The following is a 25808-nucleotide window of genomic DNA, read 5'->3' as shown; positions in this document are numbered from 1 at the left end:
TCAGGAATTCTTTGTACTTTTTGCATGTTTTTGTGAGAAGTACTTTGTGGTTTTTCTTAAGTCTGAAATTATTGCAAAGTAAGAAGTTCCCATCTGCAGACTCAATGTTTTTCCTGCTCTGTCTGTCATTCTGAGGCTGTACTCAATCACACAGAGCTTCCTTCACAAAACAGGACCTGCACAAGGGAGTGTGAGGGCTGTGAGTGTGTGCATGGGTGTGCTTGTGACTTCGTGTTCTTGTATATGTGTGTATATGTGCATGTATATGTGTATGCATGTGTGTGTGTATGTGTATGTGTATGTATGTGTGTATATGTGTGTATGTATGTATGCATGCATGTATGTATGTATGTGTGGGTATATGTGTGTGTGTATATATGTGTGTATGTGTGTGTATGTGTATACGTGTGTGTGCTTGTACAGCAGAGTTCTTCTCCTTCTGAGGCCACAGAGTGAAATTGAGTGTGCAGGACCTGCTAACACCAGGCTCTGAAGGTGTCAAGGTGGGGCGGGGCAGGGGCAGGGGCAGGGGCAGGGGCAGGGGCAGGGGCAGGGGCACAGTGTGTGTGTGGGAGGGAGATGATCTGAGGCCCAGGGCACTCCCTCCATTTGTCCCAGCTGGTTCAGCTGCTTTGTACAACTTGGAAGACGACACGCTCCAAAGACACGTCAATGTCACACAAAGGTCATGATATGAAAAGGTTCCAGAGAAAAGTTTGCCATGTGTGACACTGAATTTCACAGCCCTCTTTGCTCTGCACGCTGGCTGCTGTAATTCCCAGTGTTGTGAACTGCAGTGAAGCAGAGAGAGGTTCGGGTGTTTACAAAAGATCCTGACTGACATCAGGATCTGAATCAGGACTGACTTCATCAGGATGAAGACATCTTGATTCCTTCCCAAGGATCCAGGAACGGTACCAAGAGAAGGCTCAGGGATGTCCTCCCTAAGGCAGCAACCTCCTCCCCTGAAGTGAGCCTCTGCCCAGCACGGCTTTCAGAATGCTGGCTTGTGCTTGCAGCTAGGCCTTGGGAAGGAAAGAAAACGGAGTCATTTCTGGTACCACAAAGATATTTGTCTCAACCCACCAACACCAGCTAGATATGAATTGTATAAATCAAGTAGGCATGGGGCTTCAGGCCAGGTCATGAAGACGTTTAAGCATTTAAGAGCTGGTCAGCCTTAAACTGATCCAATTAGAGTGAAAATAAAGACACAGAGTGTGAGCCCTTTTAAAAGAGGCCGCATCTATCTAACCCCGTGGGAGATAGTGGAGCCACAGCTGGGTCCACAGTCGAATATGGATTATTGAGAATCTGGATCCTTGCCCATGGCGTGACCTCTCAAAAACAAAACAATACAAACAATAACAAACCCCCAAACCACAAAACAACTTTGCTTCAGAGATACTGTGTAAAATAGTATCTTTTATGAATCAAGGGGGCTGCAGGCCCTAGATGACTGGTTATTAAATTTAGGCTTTACTCAGTTTCTGGATGACCCGATTAGCTCTCAGACAAGAGTAGGGACCAGCAAGAAACTCTCTGCACATTCCTACCAAGGATGGGGATGCCAGAGTTCCTCTATCTGGGCTTATTCAGTCAGACCCTAGTAATGTGAGGGTAACCCCTTCCTGCCTCCCGGGTCCCTTATGGAAACCTATCATTGCTCTTGTATGGGAAATGAACCCATTTTCATGGGGTTTAATTTCATTATTTTTTTCTCCACCTGCCAGTCTGAGGAAGCAGGCACATCAGCTCTTCCAGAGCCAATGCTTGTAATTTTTAGCAGAAATGTTCTCATTAAGATCTCAAAATTCCTATCACAAGGAAGAGAGGAGCAGAAACCAGCACTAGGAGAAGCAGGTGCCTGCAGGAGGCCAGGGCAGAGAAAGCTCTGGGGGTGGGGTGGGGGGTGGGGGGTGGGGGGTGGAAGTGTGGCTGTGGCCAGAGCTGTCTTCTTGCAGTTGGTGGCTTGGATCACATGGTGTCGCTGTTGTGAGTGTCCTACTTGAATCCTGGCAATTGTGAACCCATCAAAATAGGAACAAAATTGCTGGTTACACCCCGGTTTAAGCGTCTCTTCTGGATGGCCACACCTCACAACTTACTGTTCTGAGGCATCAAGGTATTCTGTGCGTCCCGATTTCAGAGAAACCCTATAATCCATCAGTTCTCATCATATTTACGATGATGGTTAAAAAGTAGCTTTGGGTTCGATTGCCTCTCCTCCCACCAACAGCCAAGGGCTCTTTATCTGTATTTGAATTCAGATAGACAGTGAGACCGGCTTTGACAAACACAGTGTATTGGAAATAACACTTCTAAAGCAGAGATGTAAACCACCAGCAGCTTCTATGTCTGTCTCACTTGGATGCGGTTGCCACATCTTAGAGTTCCCTGTGGTGCGTGCAGAATGCCAGTCGAACCACAAGCAAGGAGTGAAGCCTTATGGATAAGTGCCAAGGGATGCGGTGCCCAAGTGAAATATTTTCTAAGACCTTTCTATATAACCTCCAGGTGAATGACCCTGAGCTGGGGCTGCAGGAACAAAAGGGCCACCCAGGACAGTCCTGTTAAATTGCTTGTCTGCAGAAGCAAAAGAGATGGTTGATTTAACCCAGTAAGTTTTAGGGTGATTGTTGTCTAGTGAAAGATAACTGAATCTGACACAATGAAAGCTAAGGGCCTTATACCACATAACAACATGACCCAGAGGGATCTGGCAGATAGCTAAAACTCTTTGTCGCTGGGAGCAGAGCTCAGAGACACTCCTGGGTCTAAGTATGGCCTACAGGATGTCAGAAGCTCCTTTCTTTTTTATTATTTTTTGGTACATTGTTCCATCTTTTTTTTTTCTTTTTTCCTAGACAGACTCTCTTCTTGTAGCTTTGGTTGTCCTGGATCTCTCTGTAGCCCAGGCTGGCCTTGAACTCACAGAGATCCACTTGCTTCTGCCTTCCGAGTGCTAGGATTAAAGCTGTGGCCTGGCATTCTTCCATCTATTTAAAAAAAAAAAAAGAATGTACTTTATTTGCTTGAGTGTGTGTGTGTGTGTGTGTGTATGTGTGTGTATATGTGTGTGTGTATGTGTGTATGTGTGTGTGTATGTTGAGCATGTACCTGAAGAGTCTGGAAGAGGGCCTGAGATCCCCTGGAACTCCAGGAGGTGATTATAAGTTGTCTGAAGTGAGTGCTGGGAATTGAAGTCTGGTCCTCTGCAAGAGCAGCAAGTGCTTTTGACCACTGAGACATCTCTCTAGCCCCACATTCTTCCAACTTTCCTATTTTGTTTGGTTATTATACTTCCCTACCATAACTCCATTTCTTCATCTTACTTAAAATTAATTATATTTTTTGTGTATGGGTTTGTGTATATGTGTGTTTGTACATGTTCATGAGTCTGCAGTGCATATATGGAGGTCAGAGGACAGCGATTCCTTTTCCACAGACCCTCTTGGTGCTTCCTTCCCCAGGAGTGCTGGCCTAGATACTTCCAGCCAGTTCTCTCTTTCTGCCTGCTGTCTCTCTACAGGAATGCTGGGATTACAGACGTGTGCCACCACACCTGTCTCCCACCCCGAACCGGGAGTCTGAGTCCGCTCATGAGGTTTGCATGGCAAGCCCTTTTACCCATTGAGCCATCTTTCCGGTCCTTACTATACTTTTAAAACTTTCCACAGAATGCCTTAACATTTATAATATTTGCAAGTGATCTAATTTACCTAACAATGGGAGATAGGGTGTTTATGGTAAATCCACTTAGCAAATAAACAAAAAAACTACCCCCCCAACTCACAATAAAATAAAACCTTTGAATTTATTAAAATTAATGATATATTGGGGCTGGAGCGATGGCTCAGAGGTTAAGAGCACTGCTTGTTCTTGCAGAAGATCCAGGGCCCATCTCTGGCACCCACATGGAGGCATATAACTGTCAGTAACTCCAGTTCCAGAAGGATATCCTGCCCTCTTCTGGACTCCAAGGGAATTGCATACACGTGGTACACATACCCAGGAGGCAAAATACCTATAGATAAAAAATAATAAGATAAAAATAAAGATGTCTATTGGTAGCAAGAGATATTTCCTATATATTATGTAACACTATGAACCTATTTAAAAGCCTTACATGCCTGAAAGGGCATGTGAGGACTTGCAACGTGGGAGAGTAAAATAGGGAAACTGTATTTTCTTATTTGAGTTTCCTGAGATAAACAGGATAGTTTTCTGACATGATAAGACAGTACAAGAAGTGTTACCATGGACGCAGTACTGACAGGGTGGAGGAAGTCTGTTGTAGTTCCCAGGGGAAGTGGAATCAGGCTGAAGTGACCAGACTTAGACGAAAACACCTGTGGTCTCTTAATTTTCTTCTTCTTTTTTTTCCCTTTTGGACAAGGTCTCATTATTTAGCCCTGGTTGGCCCAGAACTCACTGTATACACCAGGCTGTCCTGGACCTCATAAAAGCCTGCCCGTGTCAGCCTCCTGGGTGCCGGGATTAAAAGCATGTGCTATCTATCACATTCAGCCTTTTGGCCGCAGAACTCGAACAGTTCAGGTAGGCAGCCTGTAATGCGTAACATAATAGTAGGTGATGTCTGGTTTCTTGTAGACTCTTGAGTGCAATAGCAATCAGAACTATGGTGACTGAGAGGAGGCCTTGGGAGACTTTACTATAGTTATAGTCATTAAGCACACTCTTACTTTAATAAGCCAGAAAATGGGGTTCTGCTCTCTTGATTACTTAGTTATTTTCCTCAGCAAAAGCAGGGCTCCCGGGGCTGGAAAAATGGCTCAGTGGTTAGGAGCACTTGTTGCTCTTGCAAAGGACAAACCAAACAAAGCAAAGCAAAGCAAAGGAAAGCAAAGCAAACAAAAAACCAGGCATGTACTGAGACCGCTCAGCAGGTAAAGGCACTCTCCTCTGTCCTGATGACCTGGATTTCATCTCCGGGACCTTCATAGTGGAAGGAGGGGACTGACTTTTACAATTGTTGTCTATTCACCACACACGAACCCCAAACAAACAAACAAACGAATGAATATCAATGCTGTAGAAAGATGTCTATAGGTACCAGGTGATATTCCTCATATACACTATGAAACAATGGGATACATTTTAAAACCAGTATGTATGGGGTACATAAATGTCCTGGAAAGGTGGTGAGATGACCTCCTTTTCTCTTAGAAGGTTGAAAATCTTGTTTTAAGACCACAGTGTGGTGGCACATGTCTTTAGTGCCAGTACTTGGGGGGTGAAGGCAACAGATCTCTGAGTTCAAGGTCAGCCTGGTCTACATAGAGAGTAACAGGATAGCCTGCAGCTACATAGTAACCACATCCCTCACCCAAGGGGAAAAAAGAGAGAAAACCTTCATTTGCCTTCATTTGCTTGGGGAACCTCCCTGCTCTGTTCATGTGGTTGGAGAGTCCAGGCAGTGACCACGTGGCTGACTAACATAGTCCATTATCCTGGCCCAGGGGAAAGGGCCACAGATATGGCTGAAGCCAAGTCAGGAAATTCATTTCTAGGCCTACATTCTTAGAGCAAGCATGTCAGAGAGTAAAGTTTTTTTTTTTTTTTTTTTTCTTCTTCGAGACAGGGTTTTTCTGTGTAGCCCTGGCTGTCCTGGAACTCACTTTGTAAATCAGGCTGGCCTCGAACTCAGAGGTTCGCCTGCCTCTGCCTCCCAAGTGCTGGAAGTAAAGGCTTGCGCCACTACCACCCGGCATCGGAGAAGCTCTGAAGCTGTGAAGCTACTCAGAGCAAGCGCGTTAGAGAGTGACGTCAGCACACGTGGCAGCGGCTGCACACGTGGGAAGGCGAGCATCTTAGCGGCTGGGGAAGGCGAGCATCTTAGCGGCATCTTTTGCGAGCATGGGTCCAGCCACTGCAGCGTTTACTCTCGCATCTCTCAGGTGCATGAACTAATAAACCGGCCCTCTCCTCTCTTTTCCATTTTCTTTCAGGATGCTCTGAGTGGGTTATCTTTTACAGAAAAGGTTGGAGAAGGTGATGTTTGTGTAAAGCCTAGAAGGTTGATTCATCTCCTTCTTTACAAGAAGTTTATGCACCTCTTCCCTGGCATCCCCTATCCACGGGGCTGGGGCTTAGAGCTGGACTCACGCACATCTCTGTGATGTCCAGCTTTCCTTTATTGATTTAAAAATATTTTTAAAAAAAAAAAACCATGGCATGGCCGGGACATGTCTTTAATCCCAGCACTTGTGAGGCAGGAGCAGGAGGACTCTGAATTTAAGGCTGGCTTGCTCCAGGAGAGCTGGGGCTACACAGAGAAACCCTGTCTCAAAAAAAATTACATTTTAATTAATTAGTTTGTTTATGAGTTAATTTGTAGTGTGTATGAGAAGAGGACACACTGCGTGCCTTGCCCAGAAGTGGAGGTCTGAGGAGAATTTGTGGGAGTCTGTTCTCTCCTTCCACCTGTGGATCCAGGTCGGGTTTGATGCCATCTCCTACCGAGCCCCCTCACCAACCCCCACTTGGCAGATTTTGAAGTGAACTCACCCATTATAACTTTAGCTTCACTACAAGCTCATGAAACAGCCAGAGTTGAAGCTGGAGCGTCTGGGCAGAGTCGCAGGGCTGTAGAGACAGTGCTGGGACTTCTTGCTGTATGAGGACGTCCCTTGGTTAGACGTGCAGAGAGGAGGGCAGGACGGGATTTTGAAGAACATTTTGCCTCAGGGACAGTGACTACAGTTGTCCCTGGGGATTAGTTCTGGGCCAAATGTGGATATTAAAATCTTTGGGTGGGTAAGTCCCTCACATAAAATTGTATAACAATTATACATATAAATAAATAAGCACATTAACAAATTGTATCTGCATTGAGTATGTAGATTTTTTGTCATTATTCCCTAAAAAATATAGACTAGCAGTGAGATGCATACTATTTATCCTGCATTAGGCATAAGTAATCTAGAGATGATTTGAACTACATCGGAGGATGTACATAGATTATGTACACACAGAGACCAGAGGAGCCATTGGATTCGTTGATCTGGAGTCACCAGTGTTTGCTGGATGCCTGTCTAGTTGCATAGGAGATGTGGTGAGAACTCTGGTCCTTGTGATTGTGCAGCAGATGATTTTAACTTCTGAGTCATCTTTCCAGGTCTTAGACACTGTCTGTGGTAACTTGAATAGGTTTGGCCACCATAGCCTCATGTGTTTAGGAGAGATGGTGTTGTTGGAGGAAGAGCATCACTGTCAGGGTGAACTTTGAGGTTTCCTAGGCTCAGGTTCTGCTCAGTGCAGAAGAGACCTTCCTCTGGCTTCCTGGATGTCTTCAGATCAAGGTGTAGAACTCTTGTCTCCTCTAGCACCATGTCTGCCTGCACAACGCCGTGCTTCTCACCATGATAATGATAGACTGGGCTTCTGAAGTTGTAAGCCAGCCCCAGGTAAATATGCTCCTTTGTAAGAGTTGCTTTCGTCATGAACTCACAGCAATGAAACCCTAGCTAAGAATCTATTTTCTTTTTCCCTCAGTATTTTGGTTTCCTGAGTCTGTGTTTGGAGGACCTGCAGATTTCCTTGTTGACTGTTTTTCTGTTCTTTCGCCTCTCTCGTAATTGCCCAGTTCAGACTAAATCCACAACAGCAGCATCAATAGCCAATATTTACCACTTACCAACCACACACTTGGCCTCGGGCTAAGTAAACACTTTATTTGGACTGTCCATCTCCTTTTGCTTTCCTAAGTGTTCATATAAGGAGGATATTGTTGTAATCACCGCCACTTAGCCAGGATGAAGTCACTAAGACAGAGAAGAATAAGGCCACTTTCCCTAAGTGACACTTGGTTCCTCTGATCTGGAGTCACAGGAAGGCACTCACTAGGAGGCAGTGAGACCTGGGACACAGATCTGAACCCAAAGAACCTCTGCAGCCCTCTCTTCCCCCCCCCCCCTTTTTCCATTTCTCATGTGTGAACATGATGAAAATGCACACGTGTGTGTGTGTGTGTGTGTGTGTGTGTGTGTGTGTGTGCATTTTTGCATATGTGTGGATGTGTGTGAACTTCTGTGAGTATGCGTGTGGATGACAAAGGGTGATGTCATAGATCACTTTTTAATTTTTTTTAAAGATTTTTTAATTTTATGTGTATGGGAGTTTTGTCTGCAGGTCTGTTTCTAGACCATGGGTGAAGTACCCTCACTAGCCAGAAGAGTATGTCAGATCCCCTGAAAACTGTAAGTACTAATGGTTGTTAGCTGCTGTGTCAGAGCTGGGAAACAAACCTGGGTCCTCTGGAAGAGCAGCCAGTGTTCTGAACTGCTGAGCCAGCTCTCCAGCCCCAGAGATTATTTATTTATTTATTTATTTATTTATTTATTTATTTATTTCATGTATGTGAGTACATTGTAGCTGTCTTCAGACACACCAGAAGAAGGTGTTGGATCCCATTACAGATGGTTATGAGCCCCCATGTGGTTGCTGGGAATTGAACTCAGGACCTCTGGAAGAGCAGTCAGTGCTCTTAACCACTGAGTCACCCCCCAGCACCCCCCCTCCCCAAATTTTTGTTGTTGTTGTTTTGGTTTAGTTTTGCTTTTTCGGGTTTGTTTCTTTTCCTTTTTCTTTTAGATGTATTTTTTTTTATTTTATGTATATGAGTGCTCTATGTATACCTGTCTGCATGTCGGAAGAGAACATCAGAACTCATAGTTGTAAGCTCCTCTGGAAGAACTTCCAGTGCTCTTAACTACTGAGCCACCTCTCAAGCCCCTTGGTTTTGTTTTTCAAGACAGGGTTTCTCTGTGTAGTCCTGGCTATACTGAAACACTCTATAGATCAGGTTGACCTCAAACTCAGAGGTCCACCAGTCTCCGCTCTCAAGGGCCGGGACTAAAGCCATGCTCCACCATACCCAGCTATCAGAACTTGTTGCGTACTCTTCTACCTTACTCATTAAGCTATGGACTGTCAGGCAAAATAGACCTCACTGATATGGCTAGGTGTGACAACTAGCTTTAAATGTCAACTTGACACAACCTGGATTCACCTGGGAGGAGAGTCCCAGTGAGAAATTGTCTGTGATAGGATGTCCTGTGGGTGTGCCTGTGGGGAGATGGTCTTAATTAAATTAATTGATGTGGAAAACCCAGGCAGTCCACTGTGGGTGGCATCATTCCCTAGATGGGGTGCTCTAGACTGTACAAGTGGAGAAACTGAGCTAAGCACAATCAAGCAAGAAGCAGCATTCGTTCTCTCCATTCTTGACCGTGACTGTGACGTAATCAGCTGTCTTCTGCCACTTGACTGCTCTATGGTGATAGACTCTAACCAGGAATTTTAAGGCGAATAAACCCTTTCTTACCCTAGTTGCTTTTTGTTAGATTTTTTAAAAAAATGTATTTTTATTTTATGTGCATTGATGTTTTGCCTGCATGTGTGTCTGTGTGAAGGTGTTGGATCCTCTGCAACTGGAGTTACAGACAGTTGTAAGCTGCCATGCGGGTGCTGGGAATTGAACTCAGGTCCTCTGGAAGATGAGACAGTACTCTTTAACCAATGAGCCATCTCTTCCGTCCTTGTTAGAGTATTTTATCACAGCAAGAAAGAAAATTAGAATACTAGAGCTTCTAGGCAGCGTGCTCACAGACAGCCTCTTTTCCTGAGGCTGGAATCGCATGTGGGCCACCGTGCTCCTCCGGCACTTACAAGGGTCTCTGGGGATCCACATCATCGTTATCCTGTGCAACAAATGCTTTAATTGTTGAGCTGTTTCCCCTACACTCCCACATAGCCCTCTTAATCAGTGAACTGTGTTAATCATATTCAGTAACATTAAGTGATCATCGATGAGGTTAATGTCTAGCAATGCTACTGATTTTTCTATACTGGATCTGTACCCTCCGCCCTTAGTGCCAACATTTTCTTCTGGTGGAATTTAAGGTTTTCTCTGGATGATAGAGTTTGCTGAACTGGTTTGCCTATTTGAATGTCTTTCTCTCTTTCATGAGTACTTCCCGTGGTGTGCTGGACAGAAGCAGGTGAACATCTGCCTTCTTAGAGGAAAGACCTTTACGTTTTTACCAGGGGAGATAGATCTGGTGTGTGATCTCAGATCCCTACGAAGCTGAGGCAGAAGGATGACAAATTCAAGGCCAGTTTCATCTACAGAGCATGTTTCAAGCTAACCTGGGAAATCATTGAGGCCTGCTGTAAAGCAACATCATGAGACTGCAGCTTAGAGGTGGACTGTTTGCCTCGGACATGTGACACCATGCTCCATCCTCACTGCTGTTAAAAAAGCTTCACCACGTAGGATGTGGTGCTGCACGCCTTTAATCCCAGCACTCAGGAGGCAGAGGAAGATGGATCTTGAGTTCAAGGCCAGCCTGGACTACAGAGTTAGTTCCAGGATACACAGAGAAATTCCTCTCCAAGGGATTAAAAAAATAATAATATAAAGGTTAACCATTGAGAAAAATACAGCTGTGGATTTTCCATCTATGTATAATTCGTTGAGCTTTTCTCTTGAAAAGAGGCTGACTTTTGTCTAATTATTTCCTCCATCTATTGTGATGGCAATGTGGTCCTTATTTTTCCTTTTGCTATTATATTATATCACAGCGATTTGTTTATTAATGTTGAAGCATTCTTGCATTTGGCTTCACTTGGTCATGGTGAGTAATCCTTTTAATGTGTTATTGAATTTGATCTGCTAGTTGCTCTGTTGAGGATTTTTGCATGCATATTCCAAAAGGATATTGACCTGTAATTTATCTTGTGATATCCTTGTCTGACTTTGGAATCAAAATAACGCTGGCCTCATTTAAAAAAAGGTTGGACATCCTCTCTGTATCAGTTAACTGGTCTTGTGACAAAAGGTCCAATGACAGCAAATTAAAAATAGAGGGTCTATGTTAACCCAGAGTGTGAGAGCACAGTCCATCTGGGAGAGGGGTGGTAGAGCAGCCCCCAAGATGGAAGAAGCAGAGAGCAGACAGGAAGTGTGGTTAGGTCTTAAAACTTACAAGGCCCACCCCTAGTGGCCCACTTCCTCCTGGGAGGCTTCCCTTCCAAAAGATTCTACAACCTTCCAAAACAGAGCCACCCTCTGGGGCACACGTGTTTAAACATGTGACTGTGTGTGGCCCATTTCATAGTTAAACCACAGCTCCATGGCGCTCCCTGTAGCTTCTGACCTTCCTCGCTGATGCTGAACGCACTAGTAACTGCTGAATGGCCTTTAGCCTTTGGCATTCTAGACGTTTCCTTACTAATTGTATGTTTACCCTACTAAGGATCACACATTCTCTAAATCTTCACGAAGGACATAACCTCTTCCGGTGCGTCGTCTTTTCCACCGTTCTTAAGCTGGCTCTGATGTGTTTATAAACAGATAAAGAGGGGGATCTGTTCTATGGAGGTGTGGGGGAGGGGTGCCTCGGCGGGCCCTGCTGAGGCATCCCTTCCCCCTCCCCCAGCCACAGGACAGTATAGTATAGTTTATTTAGGGCATGGGGAGCGGAGTTAAGAGGGTAGTAGAAGCAGGGAGAGAGAGAGAGAGAGAGAGGAGAGAGAGAGAGAGAGAGAGAGAGAGAGAGAGAGAGAGAGAGAGAGAGAGGGAAGGTGGCAGAGGATGAAGACGAAGGAGGAGGAGGAGAAGGAGAGAAGAAGGAGAAAAAGGAGGAGGAGGAGGAGAAGAGGGATAGAGTGGAGGCCTGCACGTGCAGAGAGAGGGGGGGAGGGACGAGGGGACAGACCAAAAGCAGGAAGGCAAGAACAAGACAGCCATCAGCTGCTTTTCTAGTGAGTCAGGCACACCTGGCTGTTGCCAGGTAACTGTGGGGCGGAGCTTAGACAGGATGCTAACAGGCTCTACTTTGCTGGCCACAGCAGTAGCAAAACTGAGATATTTCGCAATACCTACTCCCTGCCTTACACATTTCTGACTCACAGTGGTGGTCAGCCCACCCTTGAATGCCATTGAGAGGGAACCAGGGAGGCAGCCAGATTATCCCCACCTGGTTTGCCTCACCTACATCCTGTGGGGAGGCAAACAGAGCTCCCTACCGAGCACTTTAGAGAGTGCTCGTCTCGGTGTTAAAATCACCCGTGGCACAGAGTACACAATTTAAAAACAAAAGTTAGAAAGCAGAGGATTGGCAAGGAAGGGCAGTTTTTAAAAATCAGCCATAAAATGCCAGTTTGAGGCTGACCCCAAGGTCCGAAGGTCACCTGGCTTGCTGGCGCTTTGTCAGCAGGAAGCGCAGGAAGTGATTTTCCTTCAGCTGTGCTCTCACAAAGCCACTGAGCCAGCTACCTTCCTTCAGACTCCCTCCAAGTCTTTATGACTCAGCTCCAGGCCAGCGCCAACTTGCTTATTTTCTTCCTGCGTCTGGCTCTTGGCAGCTTGTAGGAGACTGTGGTGTCTGACAGGGGCAGAGCAGCTGGCCTGCTCTAAGGGGACCAGCGCAGCAGCCAGAGAGAGCTGAGCCTTCACTGTAGTGAGTGACAAAATGATACTGTTGATCAGGATAGTACTGAAGTGATGATGGTTCCGAGAGCCGAGAGCTAATCTCCACAGAGGCTTCTGTGAAGGGAGAACGTTGTCTCTTGGCTAAGGTTTTTCCAGTTTTGAAAGACATGGTTGGAACCAGAGAGGAGAAACGGAAACTAACTGTGCTCAGAGTGGGAAGAGGACTGCATCGTGCCCAAAGTCAATTTGGTGCCGGAAACTGATGTGACAGAGATAGATGGCCTCGCTGCTGATAGATTTGCCTCAGGACTGAGCTAAGAACTGGGATTTGAGAGAGGCAGAGCTATCATTTCTAGCCTCTTCTTTACCTGCATGACCTTGGTCAAGTCACATCTCTGCTTCTGTTTTCCCTGCTGGTAAAATTGATAGAACTGGCCTAGGTACTTTCCCTTTCAGATTACACGATAGATCTCTGTCAGCTGTGTGTCTGTTTATCTGTCTCCCGCTCCTTTGTCTATTCCTTCCTCTACCTCCAAAGTGCTAGGATCGAAGGGATGAACCACCACACTTTGAAGGCTGACTTGGAGATCTTCCTGCCTCAGGCTCCCAAGTGCTGAACTGATGGGTATGCACTGCCAAGCCTGTTTACACAATAGCTTTATTTCAAGAACCTCACCCAGGCCTGGAAGACAGTTATCAGCTGTCTCTAGCTGACAGGTCCAGCAAAGGTCACTCATAAAAGAGTCATTTTCTGGGCTGGTGAGATGGCTCATGGGGAAAGCGCTCATTGCCAAGCCTAATGACCTGAGCTTGATTCCCAGGACCCACGTGGCAGAAGGAAAAACCTGACTCCTGCAAGCTGTCCTCTGACCTCTGACCTGTGCTGTGCAATGCACTTGTACACCCGAGTGCACGCTTATAAACATACATACATACACGCACTGAAAGAAGTAACAAAAAGGTAAAACTTAGGTAGAAGAACCCGTTTTCTGGTCACAGCAGGTTTCTCTCCTGTGGTGACAGCCCCGTGGCAGCTTTAGGGGTGGGGGCCAGGACGGGGGAGAAGCAGCATCCTTGGGCCCAATCACACATTTATTAATCGTAAGCTTCCCTGCTCCCCTGTTGGTGGTTTGCCATTTGGTTGTCTCCCACATGGTGGTCCTGATGCAACCACATTCTGGCATTTCCAGAGCACTACAGAGCAGGAAGAGCTGGCCCTGCCTCACCTGGGCAGCCATGAGATTTCGGTTCCAGCTCCACACTGCCCCACTCTCCGGCCCTCCCCGGCACCCTCCTGCTACATTCATTTCTCCCAGCCCCGGGTTTATTCAGCTGTGTTCTTCTCTGCTCCACAGGCGATCCGTCACGGGAGCCCGTCACAGCCCGATTGGAGCGCACTTTATCTTCCCCGCCGCCCTATCTGCTGAGCAAACGTGTACATTTGGCATTTCAGCCCTGGAAATTCTCAGACTCTCACTGCACTTGCCCCAAATGGAAACTTCAGTGTCTTTGCAGAAAAATTCCACATTCTCCCGCAACCTAAACCCAGTTCTTTATTGAATCCTTATGATATGCTGGGCTGCTGTGTCCTCAAGAGGTTTATGATACTGTGCGTGGAATGAGAGAGATGTATGTGAAACAATTTGAAAACAGGAAAGGCGCAGAGTGTAGTCAGTGTTGCCGTCAGATGCTAAAATGTGCAGTGCTAAGATCCCACTCAGCCTGCCACTGCTGTCTCACACAGAGCCCTTCTGCTCATCGCATTCCTACCTCACAACAAGCCTGGGAGGCTGGGCTTACTGTCCCTCTTTTATACACCAGCAGACTGAGTCACAATGACTCAATTGGCCTAAGGTCTCAGGGATGGTAAGACAAACCAGTTCTCCTAACCCCACTCCCCACGATGCAGTCCGCATTACTATTCTATTTTGCTAGTTTGGGGCTTGAACCCAGGGCCCCATGCACTCTAGGCGGGCCACTTTATGCCACTTTCCCTAGCCCCCATTTGAAGCTCTGCATACGGTCCCTGCTTTTATAAGCTCTGTGACAGTGGGAGCTGGGTGATTTGCCCCCTGGCTGTTTTCCAGAGCCCAGTTCTACAAGTCATGCTGCACCTTTACAAAAGGATCCACAGAAAAAGCTAGGCCAATGATATCTTTCTCTAGAGTCAGAGTCAGAGGGCCCTTGCCAGGGTTGGGGATGGGGGTGGGAGATGGGGATGGGGGGAGGGGTGTTCAAGCTTGGTCCCTCCAGTGGGGGTGGGGGGGAGGGGGAGGGGAGGGCTTGGTTCTAAAAGAGAAATAAATAGAGCAAGAAAAGGAAATAAGAAACACACGTGAAACGACAGAGAGACCAGCGCTACTGCTGTTTATCAATTCTTAAAATCCAGCTCTTGCCAGACGCGTCCTACACCCAACACCCGTGGCTGTGCTGGCCTGTGTGTGCGCACAAGTCTGAGTCTCACACGAGAACAAAGGCTGCCTTTACCCTATTTTGCAGCCCCTGAGGTGAGCTGCTCCTCCACAGGCAGTATTCATTAGAGTGAATTGAAATTAAGAAGCATCCCTCACTGCTCACCCCACTTCCTTTTTAAATCCGTGCCCCGCCCCCCCCCCCAAGTGGCTCTGATACAGGAGACAGCGGTAGAGAAGCCCCTTGGTTGCTATAAGCAGAAATGAATGAGACGCCAAGTTTTTTTTAAAAGCCCTGCGTCTGATCTGTCCTAGATTGTATTCCCATCCTAAAAAAAAAAAAAAAAAAAAAAAAAAAGAGAGAGAGAGAGAGAGACAGGAAGCTGCAGCCTCCTTTGAGGCTGCCTGGAGGATCCTCCAGGCTTCAAAGGGGACTGAGGGGGGAAATGTTGAGTTTTATCAGTCGGGTCTGCAGGGCCCTTCTCTTCAGGACACTGCTTAGTTCGCTGAGTGAAGTAGAAAATGAAGAGCAGGTGAGCAGCCAGCTGTGTGAAGCTTTAATGGGCCCGGCACCCCCTGGGGAGAGAGGCAAGGCTCTTGTGGGCCCTCGCTCTCAGCATCTCTTTCAGTTCAGCGGGCTTTGTTTTCGTAATGGGAATTTAACTCCCTCGGGAAGCCTATGGGGGGAGGAATAGCTGTACATCAAGAGGAATATCCATCAGGAACGGAGCTCCAAAAACTTCCAAGGGAATCAAAGCCATTGGTCCCAAAGGGGCCCTGGGCTCATGGGGAGCGGGAGCCTGGAGATCTTAAACTTCCTGGGTTGGAGGGTCGGCCAGTCTAAAGATGCCGGAGGGGGTGAGGGTGAGGCATGGGGACAGAGCTCGGCTGGGATTACCTATGGTTTCCTCGCGCTGCAGCTGGGACCGATCCTTGAGTGCACCGGTTATGTGCTTGTAGGGGTCCAGACCCAGTCAGACTCTGCACAATACTGAGTAAGCACTTAGTTCCACGGCTGGTGCAGAGTGAACACCGAATGCCCTGGTTCTGGCCTTTCCCCTCCTTATTACCATTAGATAAACATCATTCCCTGTCCGCCCAGTGGTTGCCACTCCAAGAACTAACTCTTCATAGAACTCACAGAGCACCAAAGCTTTAAGGAGTCCTCGCCTATTGTTTCCTGCGTTGATAACATAGGCCATGGACATCACAGACCCCTGCCTCTCGGGAGCCTCATGGGTTGGAATATCACCATGGCCTCGGGGCAGAGCAGGTACTCACATCCGGCTGTTCTGCACTACCCTCCTTATCTCCAGTTCCTCTCCTCATCATAGTCTTCCTAGTGCACACACCATTTTGTTCTTCTTTCTCTCCCATCTCTCCTCCACATCCTTGCCCACCATAGTGGGGCCTGTCTGCCACTGTGTGGCCTCGGCTGTCGCCTGCTTATTTATTTATTTATTTAGCTACAGTTTCCCCTCCCTCCTCTCTTCCCAGCTCCTCCCCCAAGCATTTTTCTTTTTTAGGAGTGAATAAGGCCATAAAGTTGAGTGGGATGGGAGGTGGGGAGGACCTGGGGAGAAGTTGGGGGAGAGAAAAACATGATCAAAATACATCGTATGAGATATTTTTTTAAAATTAAAAGTAACTAAGAAGAAGAGCGAGGGAGGCACACACCTGTTGATTTCTGGCCTTCAGAAGGGCGGGTGTGAGTGAGTACACTGTAGACACATGTGTGCATGCACACTTGCACACACACACCGCATGTACACAAACATGCACACATACACATATACCACACAGACACACATATATACATATATACAAACATGCACACATATACACATATACAAACACATACCACACAGACACACATATATACACATACATAAACATGCACACATATACACACATACCACACAGACACACATATATACACATACATAAACATACACACATATACACATATACATATACATACCACACATACCACACAGACACACATATATACACATACATAAACATGCACACATATACACACATACACATACCACACAGATACACATATATACACATATATAAACATACACACATATACACACATACCACACAGACACACATATATGCACATACATAAACATACACACATATACACACATACACATACCACACAGATACACATATATACACATACATAAACATACACACATATACACACATACCACACAGACACACATATATACACATACATAAACATACACACATATACACATATACAAACACATACCACACATATATACACATATAAATATATATACACACATACATAATACATACACACATACACACATAGATATGCATACACACACCATACACTCTCTCTCTCTTTCTCTCTCTCTCTCAATAAATAAAATTAATAGGATTCCCAGGCATGGTGGCTTATATATCTAGTTCTAGGACTCAGGAGCACCTCAGACTTGAGGCCCCTATATAATGAGATCTTGTCTAAAAACAAGCAAAAGAAACATCCAAGAAATAAGAAATAAAAACAAGTTGGATTCCCTTCATGGTTTTTGAGTAGAAGACATTGTGAGTTATATTTGATTTTAGAAATGTTTTTCTCAAAGATAACCCTATGCAGAGACTGGATGGCACCGGATGCTGGCTTATGGCTGGGGTACAGATACATTGTCTCATTTAATCCTCACCACTATTCAAGGTAAATGACATAATTCTTGCTCTACAGACAAGGAAATTGAAATTCAGAGAGGCCGAATAATTTTGCAAGGTCAAACAGTGAGAGCAAAGCTGGCTTCCAAATTTGAGTTCATTTGTTCTCTTGTGCTGTAAAGCTGAAGTCGAAAGAGCTCTTGTCGGGCTAAATTGTAATTCCACAGAACTAAATGCCACCAGTATTTTTAAAAGTAGCATAAGAACATCTAGAATAGACTCTGATTGTCAGCATTCCTCCTCCTTCAGAAGAAACAAATGCCAGGCATCAAAGCTCACATGGATAGGTAGGTAGTAGTAGAGCCAAGAAGGGAACCGAGACCCACAGAGAAAACAAGAACAATCACTAGGCCGCGGGGCAGTTACTAAATGTAAAGCAGGCAGAGCCAGCCAGCACTTTATCTGCTTCCTTCTCAGGTCCACCCATCTTCACCTCTCCCCCTCTACCCTTCTTCACCAGACACTGAGCTGGTTCCGTTTCTGTGCTCTCAGCCAGCTGTCATAACCCTTGTTGTGTGTAAGCTGATAACAGCCTATGGGAGGACCACAAATGTTAGCCCAGTGGAGGGCATTCAGAGCTACGGAAGCCCGAAAGCATGTGTGCGCTGACGCGGTGCCGGAGGGCCTGGCCACCGGAGGCTGTGCACGGCTGTGCACGGCTGTGCAAGGCGGCATTTACCTTGAGGCATCCAATCATCATCTGGTCCCTGGGCTGTCCCGGAAAGCGCGGACATTGTTTGCCGATGCTCCAGATGCGGCTGGATACTGAGATGATGACTCATAGTGACAGGCTCTGAGAAAAAACACAAACACCGAAGCTTCCTGGTTACCTCGCTGTGAGATGCGAGGCAGCCAAACTGGCTTCAGCAGGAGTGCAGCCTTTCTCTGGTGGAACTGGCGAGAGGTGTCTCCATGCTGGTGTTCCCGGCTGGGGAGTCAGTGTAGGACGCACTGGTTCAGAAGAGAAAAGCAGGGCCTGGACAGATGGGTGAGCAGCTAAGAGCACTCCAGAGGCTGCTTCTCCAGAGGCCCCGAGTTTGGTTCCCAGCACCCACATCTGATGGCTTGCAAATGCCTATTACTCCAGCACCAGAAGATCAGGTCCCTGTGACTTCCATGGGCAAACAACCCCCTGCCCCCATACCACATACACACTAAAAGAAAAAGAGGAAGAGAAGGAGGAGGAGGAGAAGGAGGAGAAAGAAACAGCACTTGAGCTCTAGGATCTGGGGCTGTCCCGGTCAGTAGATGCTGGCTGTTCCCCTTACAGCCAGGGTAGAGGAAGGGGAGCACCTGCAGGGAGGAGCAAACAGACATCAGGCTTGTGGGCTATAATCCTCGTGCTCCTCACTCCTGGCTTTCGGACCAGACCTCCTTGCCCCTGCTTAAGCGCTTGCAGAATAATTCCTTCAGTTTACAGACTCAGAGGATGTTGTGGCCTATAGCTCATCTCTCTTTAAAGTGTTTTGATCAGCCGAGTGATGAATTTTATACTACAAGTTAGCATTTCTTCTAGACCCCGCCGCACAGTTACCTGGCAGTAGCCAGGTACGCCTGACTCAGTATAAAAGGGGCTGCTTGGGCCGGGCCGGTGGTGGCGCATGTCTGTAAACCCAGCACTCTGAGAGGCAGAGGTAGGTGGATTTCTGAGTTCGAGGCCAGCCTGGTCTACAGAGTGAGTTCCAGGACAGCCAGGAATATACAGAGAAACCCTGTCTCAAAAAAACCAAATCCACCCCCCCCCCAAAAAAAAAATAAATAAAAGGGGTTGCTTGCTCCTCCTCTCTGTCTTGCTCTCTTGTTCTCTTACTCTCTTCCCTCTCTGTACTTTCTCTTTCCATCCCCCTTCCCCTTCATCTCTCTCTCTCTCTCTTTCTCTCTCTCTCTCTCTCTCTCTCTCTCTCTCTCTCTCTCTCTCTGCCTTCCTCTGTTTCTATTCCCTTAATCCCCCTCCCCTCCCCATGCCCCGAATAAACTCTATTCTATACTATACCTGTCATGTGGCTGGTTCCTCAGGGGGAAGGGACACCTCAGCATGGGCCCACAGAGGCACGCCCTTCTACCTCACCATACCACTCCTCTACCAAACATATTCCTGATTCTCCCTTTCTTGTTTATAAAACACAACACTACGTACTTTTTTTCTTTTAAGACACCTCTCATGTATCCCAGGCTGTCTTGTAACTCACTAAGTAGTTGACAATGACCTTGAAGTTCTGACACTTCTCCTTATCTCCTGAAGGCTGAGATCCTAGGTGTGCATCACCACACCTAACCCAGGGCTAGGTATATGCTAGGCCAGCACTCTACCAACTGAACTGTGTCACCAGCTCATCTCCCTTCCTCTTCCATTTCCTCTTTTCCCTCCATCTTGGAGGCAGGGTCTTTAGATGTAGCACAGCATTCTTTCTGCCTGGTCCTTCTGGTATAGGCATTACAGGCCTGTACCACCATACAAGACTTAAATCTTACCACTGCAGTTTCTTACTTTCTCATGGTTTATAGGACCAGAGTAGAACATTGCACAAGGGCCATCACCAATTAGCCTCATATCAGAAGAGTCAAAGCTAATGGAACTCCCGAGCAAGCTAATACTCTCAAATACTCTCTTGGCATTAACTTTACCAGGAGTACTTGCTCCCCATTTCTTATTCCCTGGTTCTGGGGATTGAAGCCATGGCCTCACTCATGATAGATAAAAGCCCTACCATTGACCTATGACTCCTGGGGCCAAACATGAAAAAAAAATCCCTTAAACATGGGAAGTATAGGACCCAAAGGAATGCCTTCCAAATGGAAGATTTTAGTTTAACAGTGGAGAGCTGTGAGGATCTAGGCAATGCTTGCCCCAGTATGTTCTTCTCAGGACCTCCAGAACCCGACTGTATTGACTAGCATGGGAAAAGGGACCGTGTAGATGTGATTGCTAGGAATCTTGACATACGGGTGTCACTCAGGCTTTCTGGTCCAGTGTGGACTAGAAGAGTAAGACAGGAGAGTGAGAAGAGAGAGCTGGTGTGACGACAGAAGCTGAGGCTGGACTGACACACTGTGACATGGAAGGGGAGGAGCTAAGGCTCAGGAACAGTCAGGCTAGAACAGAGAGTCTCAACCTGTGGGTTGAGACCCCTTGGGGAGGTGGTCTGCCCATCTAAGACCACTGGAAAACACAGATATTTACATGATGATGCATATCAGAAGCAAAATTACAATTATGACATAGTGATGAATAATTGTATGGTTGGGGGTCACGACACATGAAGCACTGTATTAAAGGGTCACAACATCGAGAAGATAGAAAAGAAAAGGCAAGGCATGATTCTACTCTAGGGCTTCCAGAGTGAAAGCCCTAAGACCTGTTCTGAACATCTCTCCTCTAGAACTGTTAGATAATCAATTTGTGCCATTTCAGGGGCTTGATTTGTAACAGAAACCTGGGAAATTAAATTGGAAACTATCTGGAAGAGAGAAGCTCCTGTCCAACACCTGTTGATCTCCAAGGTTAAAGGGCACACAAAGATCTTGCCATGGGATTTTCAATATCTAGTTTGAGAGCTTGGTGGTTTAAATGAAAATGACCCCCATGGGCTCATAGGGAGTGGCATTATTTGGAAGGATTAGAAGGTGTGGCCTTATTGAAGGAAGTATGTCACTTGGGATGGCTTTTGAGATTTCAGAAGCTCAAGTCAGGCCCAGTAGCTCATTCTTTCTTCCTGTTGCCTGCAGATCCAGTTAGAGAACTCGTGACTTCTCAGCACCACCTCTGCCTGTGTGCTGCCGTGCCTCCTGCCATGACTATTATGGACTAAACCTCTGAAGCTGTAAGCCAGCCCCATTAAATGTTTTCTTTTATAAGAGTTATCACGGTCATGGTGTTTCTTCACAGCAATAGAACCCCTACCTAAGACATAGGGTTTGGAGATATCTACAGACTGGGATTCACAAAAGCTCCCCTGGGTACCTGCTTCATAACAAATTAAGTGAATGCCCAGCAGGTCTCTGTACTAATGTGTTCTCACATTGCTTTTTGCTGCCTTGTGGGTCAGGCATGGCTGAGGCCCACATATGTAGAAGGCCCTGAGTTGAGAGCCCTGAACTACTAAGAAGGCGAGTGAGGTCCTATGGAGGCTCCTCTAGACAGAGACAGCACTTTAAAAAAATTAAGGACGGCACCAGGGATTCCCATCCTGGGCCTCCATTACAGAGCCCAAGGGACGAGCTCTCAGTTGGTTTTGCACTGGAATTAAAATTCTTAAACAAAGATTATGTGTGTGTGTTATGTGTGTATATATGGGTATTATATATATGTGTTATATATGTATACATGTTACATATATGTATGTAACATGTATATATGTATGTGATGAGTTATTTGTGTGTCTGAGTGTCCTATGTGTACCATGTGTCTGTAGATGCCAACAGCAACCAGAAGAGAGGCCAGATCTGTGGAACTGGAGTTACAGTTAGTTGTGAGTGACTCAGTGTAGGACTGGGAATCAAACCTGGGTCTTCTGAGAGCAGCCAGTGCTCTTAACTGCTGAGCCATCTCTCCAGTCCTGCACTAGAATTGTTGCCAAAACCCCTGACACCATGTGAGGTTTCCATGTGAATGTAGCAACTTTCTTTAGTTTAGCAGTGACCCCAGTAGGCTCTTGGGGAGGGGTTCTTCTCTGTGAAGCTGCTTGTGCTCTTCTCCAATTAAGTCCAGGACACTGAGTGGAAATGAAGAGGACATCCCTTGAAACGTGTCTTTACAATGACATGGGATATGAAAAGACTCCAATCCGTTTTAGAGACAGTCTCCTCTGTCAGGAATCAATAGAGCCTTTCATTCCACGGTGTGCCAGTTCATAAAGTGAGGGCTGCTCCAACTCCCCATTTAACATTTTCAAAGCTGATATTAAATCTCAGAGTTTATATCTGCTGTTACCCATTTAGGACTGCGTTATAAATCTGAAGTCTCTCCTCAGCTCGTGAGTTTGACAGTGCTCGATAGAAACTTTTATAATCAAGCTCAATAACGAATCACAAATCTCCACCTTGCGAGTTTAGCTTACAACAACCTTTGTAAATAACATCTTCCAGCCTTGATGTTTGTCAATATTTGTCATTTTTAAAAGGGGGTGAATTGAAATACTTTGTACACTCTCACCTCCTGGACAGAATTCAATAATGGCTGGGTATGGTATGACAATGCATGTCTCTAATCCCAACACTCGGAGGCAGAGGCAGGAGCAACCCTACGAATTCAAGATCATTCTGAGGTACATGATGAGTTCCAGGCCAGCCAGGGGTATGAAACCCTGGCCCACAAACCAGGATTCAATTAGACATCTTCACTGTGGCAGTTATAAAGACCAACTGTGAGGCTCAGAGGGTGGCGTGGAGGGTGACGTCTGGGCTTGGCTACCAGCACCACTGACAGGGATACAGAGCACAGGCCATCGCCTGGAAATCTTAAAAACAAGTTCCTCTTTGTTCATCAGCATTCACCTCAGTACTGAGATGGGAACTCAGGCCCTCTGTCTCTCTAAATCACCCTTAAGCTGGAAATAGTGGAGTCAGTTTCGGCCCCAAGCCTCCTTTCTATTAATTCTTTCCACAGAGCTAGAGCTTGGCCTTTTGGTTTTTTTTTTGTTTGTTTGTTTACATGTTTTCGTCAAGTAAACTGGACTCAGGGTTCTCCACTTTCCTGTCTACTAAAAGGGACCAGAAGCAACACTCCGTGTATCCAGCCATCACTGGAGGTTCATAGCCAGTTTGTGGCAGGATCCCTTGGGGACACATAGATCTCTAAGTCAAAAGATCTTTAGGTCCTTATTTAAAAGGTCATAGGATTTGTCTGTAAACTGTACACATTCCCCGTGTGCTTTAAGTCAACTCTGAGTTATTTGTAATACTTAATGCACAGTAAATGCTTTATAAGTAGCTGCTGTGTATACCATAGAGAATAATGATAAGAGATAAGTATATATCAGCTAACTGGACCACCCAGAGCTCCCAGGGACTAAACTACCAACCAAAGAGTACACATGGAGGGACCAATGGCTTCAGCTGCACATGTAGAAGAGGATGGCCTTATCTGACATCAGTAGGAGGGGAGGTCCTTGGTCCTGTGGAGGCTTGATGCCCCAGCATAGGAGTATGCTAGAACAGTGAGGCAGGAGTGGGTGGGTGAGGAGCACCCTCATAGAGGCAAAGGGGAGAAGGAAAAGGGGAGTGGGATGAGGGAGTTTGTGGAGGAGTAAACAGGAAGGGGGAATATCATTTGAAATGTAAATGAATAAAATGATTAACATAAAAAGAAAAAAAGAGATGATAAGCATTTATGTTAAGAACAGATAGAATTAAAAAAATTCAATCTGAAGTTGTTTGAATCCTTGGGCATAGAACTCATACATACAGAGGACCAACTGTACATATACATTAATATGTACCATGTAGCATATTATACATAGCATATATATTATATACAATATTTATCTATACTAAAATAGGAAAGTGTGGGGATGGTAGACATCAAATTCAGGGGAATGATCTTTCTTTCTGAGGATGATAGAGGCAATATGAGAAGCAGTATTCCCAGAAAAAAATAATGACAGCGTGTTGTTCTATTTTGTCAACTGAACAGAAAAAGAGATTTACTTATTATTTTATGTACATGAGTGTTCTGCCTGTATGTATGCATATATGTGCACTGCATGCATGCCTAGAGCCTGCAGAAGCCAGGAGAGGATGATAGATTCCCTGGAACTGAGTGAAGGAGAATTGTAAGCCACCGTGTGGATGCTGAGCGCCAAACTTAGGTCTTTTGCAGGAATAGCAAGTGCTCCTAATCACCCAACAATCTCTTTATTCCTGTTAAAACGTAAGTTAAATACAGACTCTAGAGGTAGTATATGGAGAAATGGAAAATGATAGGACAGTCTGCATGTCATTCATATCCACATGGGACCTCTAGGCCTGGTTCCATGAACTCACACTTGTGGTTCTGGTGTATTGCTATGAGTCTGAGGTCAATATGGGCTGCAGAGCTAGATCTTGTCAAAGAAGAAGAAAAAGGAGGGGGAGGAGGAGGGAGAGGAAGAGGAAGGGGGAAAGGGTAAGGAGAAGGAAGAAGAAGGAGGAGGAGGAAGAGGAGGAGGAGCAGGAGGAGAAGGAGGAGGAGAAGGAGGAGAAGGAGAAGGAGAAGGAGGAGGAGGAGGAGGAGAAGGAGAAGGAGAAGGAGAAGGAGAAGGAGAAGGAGAAGGAGAAGGAGAAGGAGAAGGAGAAGGAGAAGGAGAAGGAGAAGGAGAAGGAGAAGAGGAGGAGGAGGAGGAGGAGGAGGAGGAGGAGGAGGAGGAGGAGGAGGAGAACCCTGTCAGGTATGTGGTGCACACATTTAATCCCAGCACTAAGGAGTCAGAGGCAGAGGCAGAGGCAGAGGCAGAGGCAGAGGCAGAGGCAGAGGCAGAGGCAGAGGCAGAGGCAGAGGCAGAGGCAGAGGCAGAGGCAGAGGCAGAGGCAGAGGCAGAGGCAGAGGCAGAGGCAGAGGCAGAGGCAGAGGCAGAGGCAGAGGCAGAGGCAGAGGCAGACAGATCTCTCTGAGTTTGAGGCCAGCCTGATCTGCACAGGGAATTCCAGTCCAGGAAAGACTACATGGAGAGACCTTTTCTCAAAAACCCAAGAACAAAGCAAACAAAACCCAAATAAACAAATCAAGCCAACAAAACTCCACCAATGCAATAAAATGACACAAAACAAAAACAACCCCCCCCCAACCCTACATATTCCAGATGGTTCCTTCATTGTCCCCAGAGTGCTCTGGGGCTCACTGCGGGGACGGGATACGGACAGCAGACAATGAAAGGCAGATAGAGCGTTGCCTCGTGCCAGCTGCTGGAAGCTGATTATTACATTTATAGGAGTTTTGCAAGCCAATATTTAAACACCCACTATTAAAAATTAAAGTATTTACATTTACAATTAGCCACATTATATTAAAAAGGCAGTAAGCACTTAAAGCTCCTCACATGGCAATTACTTAACTATTGCATTATTCACACCTTTAGCGGCTGATACCAAAACAAAACAAAACAAAACAAAACCTGAGCAAATGTAACTTAAGGGAGGAAAGGTCCATCTGGGCTCGCGGTTCCCAGGGGTCTGTACATCCTAGTGAGGAGGGAACGGCTGGGTGTGGCATCCTAGTGAGGAGGGAATGGCTG

The 25808-nt window shown here is 46.2% G+C and overlaps 1 long non-coding RNA gene across 1 annotated transcript; it reads right to left on the bottom strand.

Moving 5' to 3' along the window:
- Positions 1-609: 609 nt before the first annotated feature.
- Positions 610-25749, bottom strand: LOC127688046 (uncharacterized). The gene is made up of 3 exons (XR_007978525.1): positions 25689-25749; positions 18281-18394; positions 610-1025 (listed from the first exon to the last, which is right to left on the bottom strand). It is a non-coding gene; the product is annotated as an uncharacterized LOC127688046 (long non-coding RNA).
- Positions 25750-25808: the final 59 nt, after the last annotated feature.

The sequence above is a fragment of the Apodemus sylvaticus genome, chromosome 6 (genome assembly GCF_947179515.1).
Source record: "Apodemus sylvaticus chromosome 6, mApoSyl1.1, whole genome shotgun sequence".
In the NCBI taxonomy this organism is placed as follows: domain Eukaryota; kingdom Metazoa; phylum Chordata; class Mammalia; order Rodentia; family Muridae; genus Apodemus; species Apodemus sylvaticus.
Note: the sequence above shows the minus strand (reverse complement) of the source record. Positions and strands in the feature narration are given on the sequence as shown.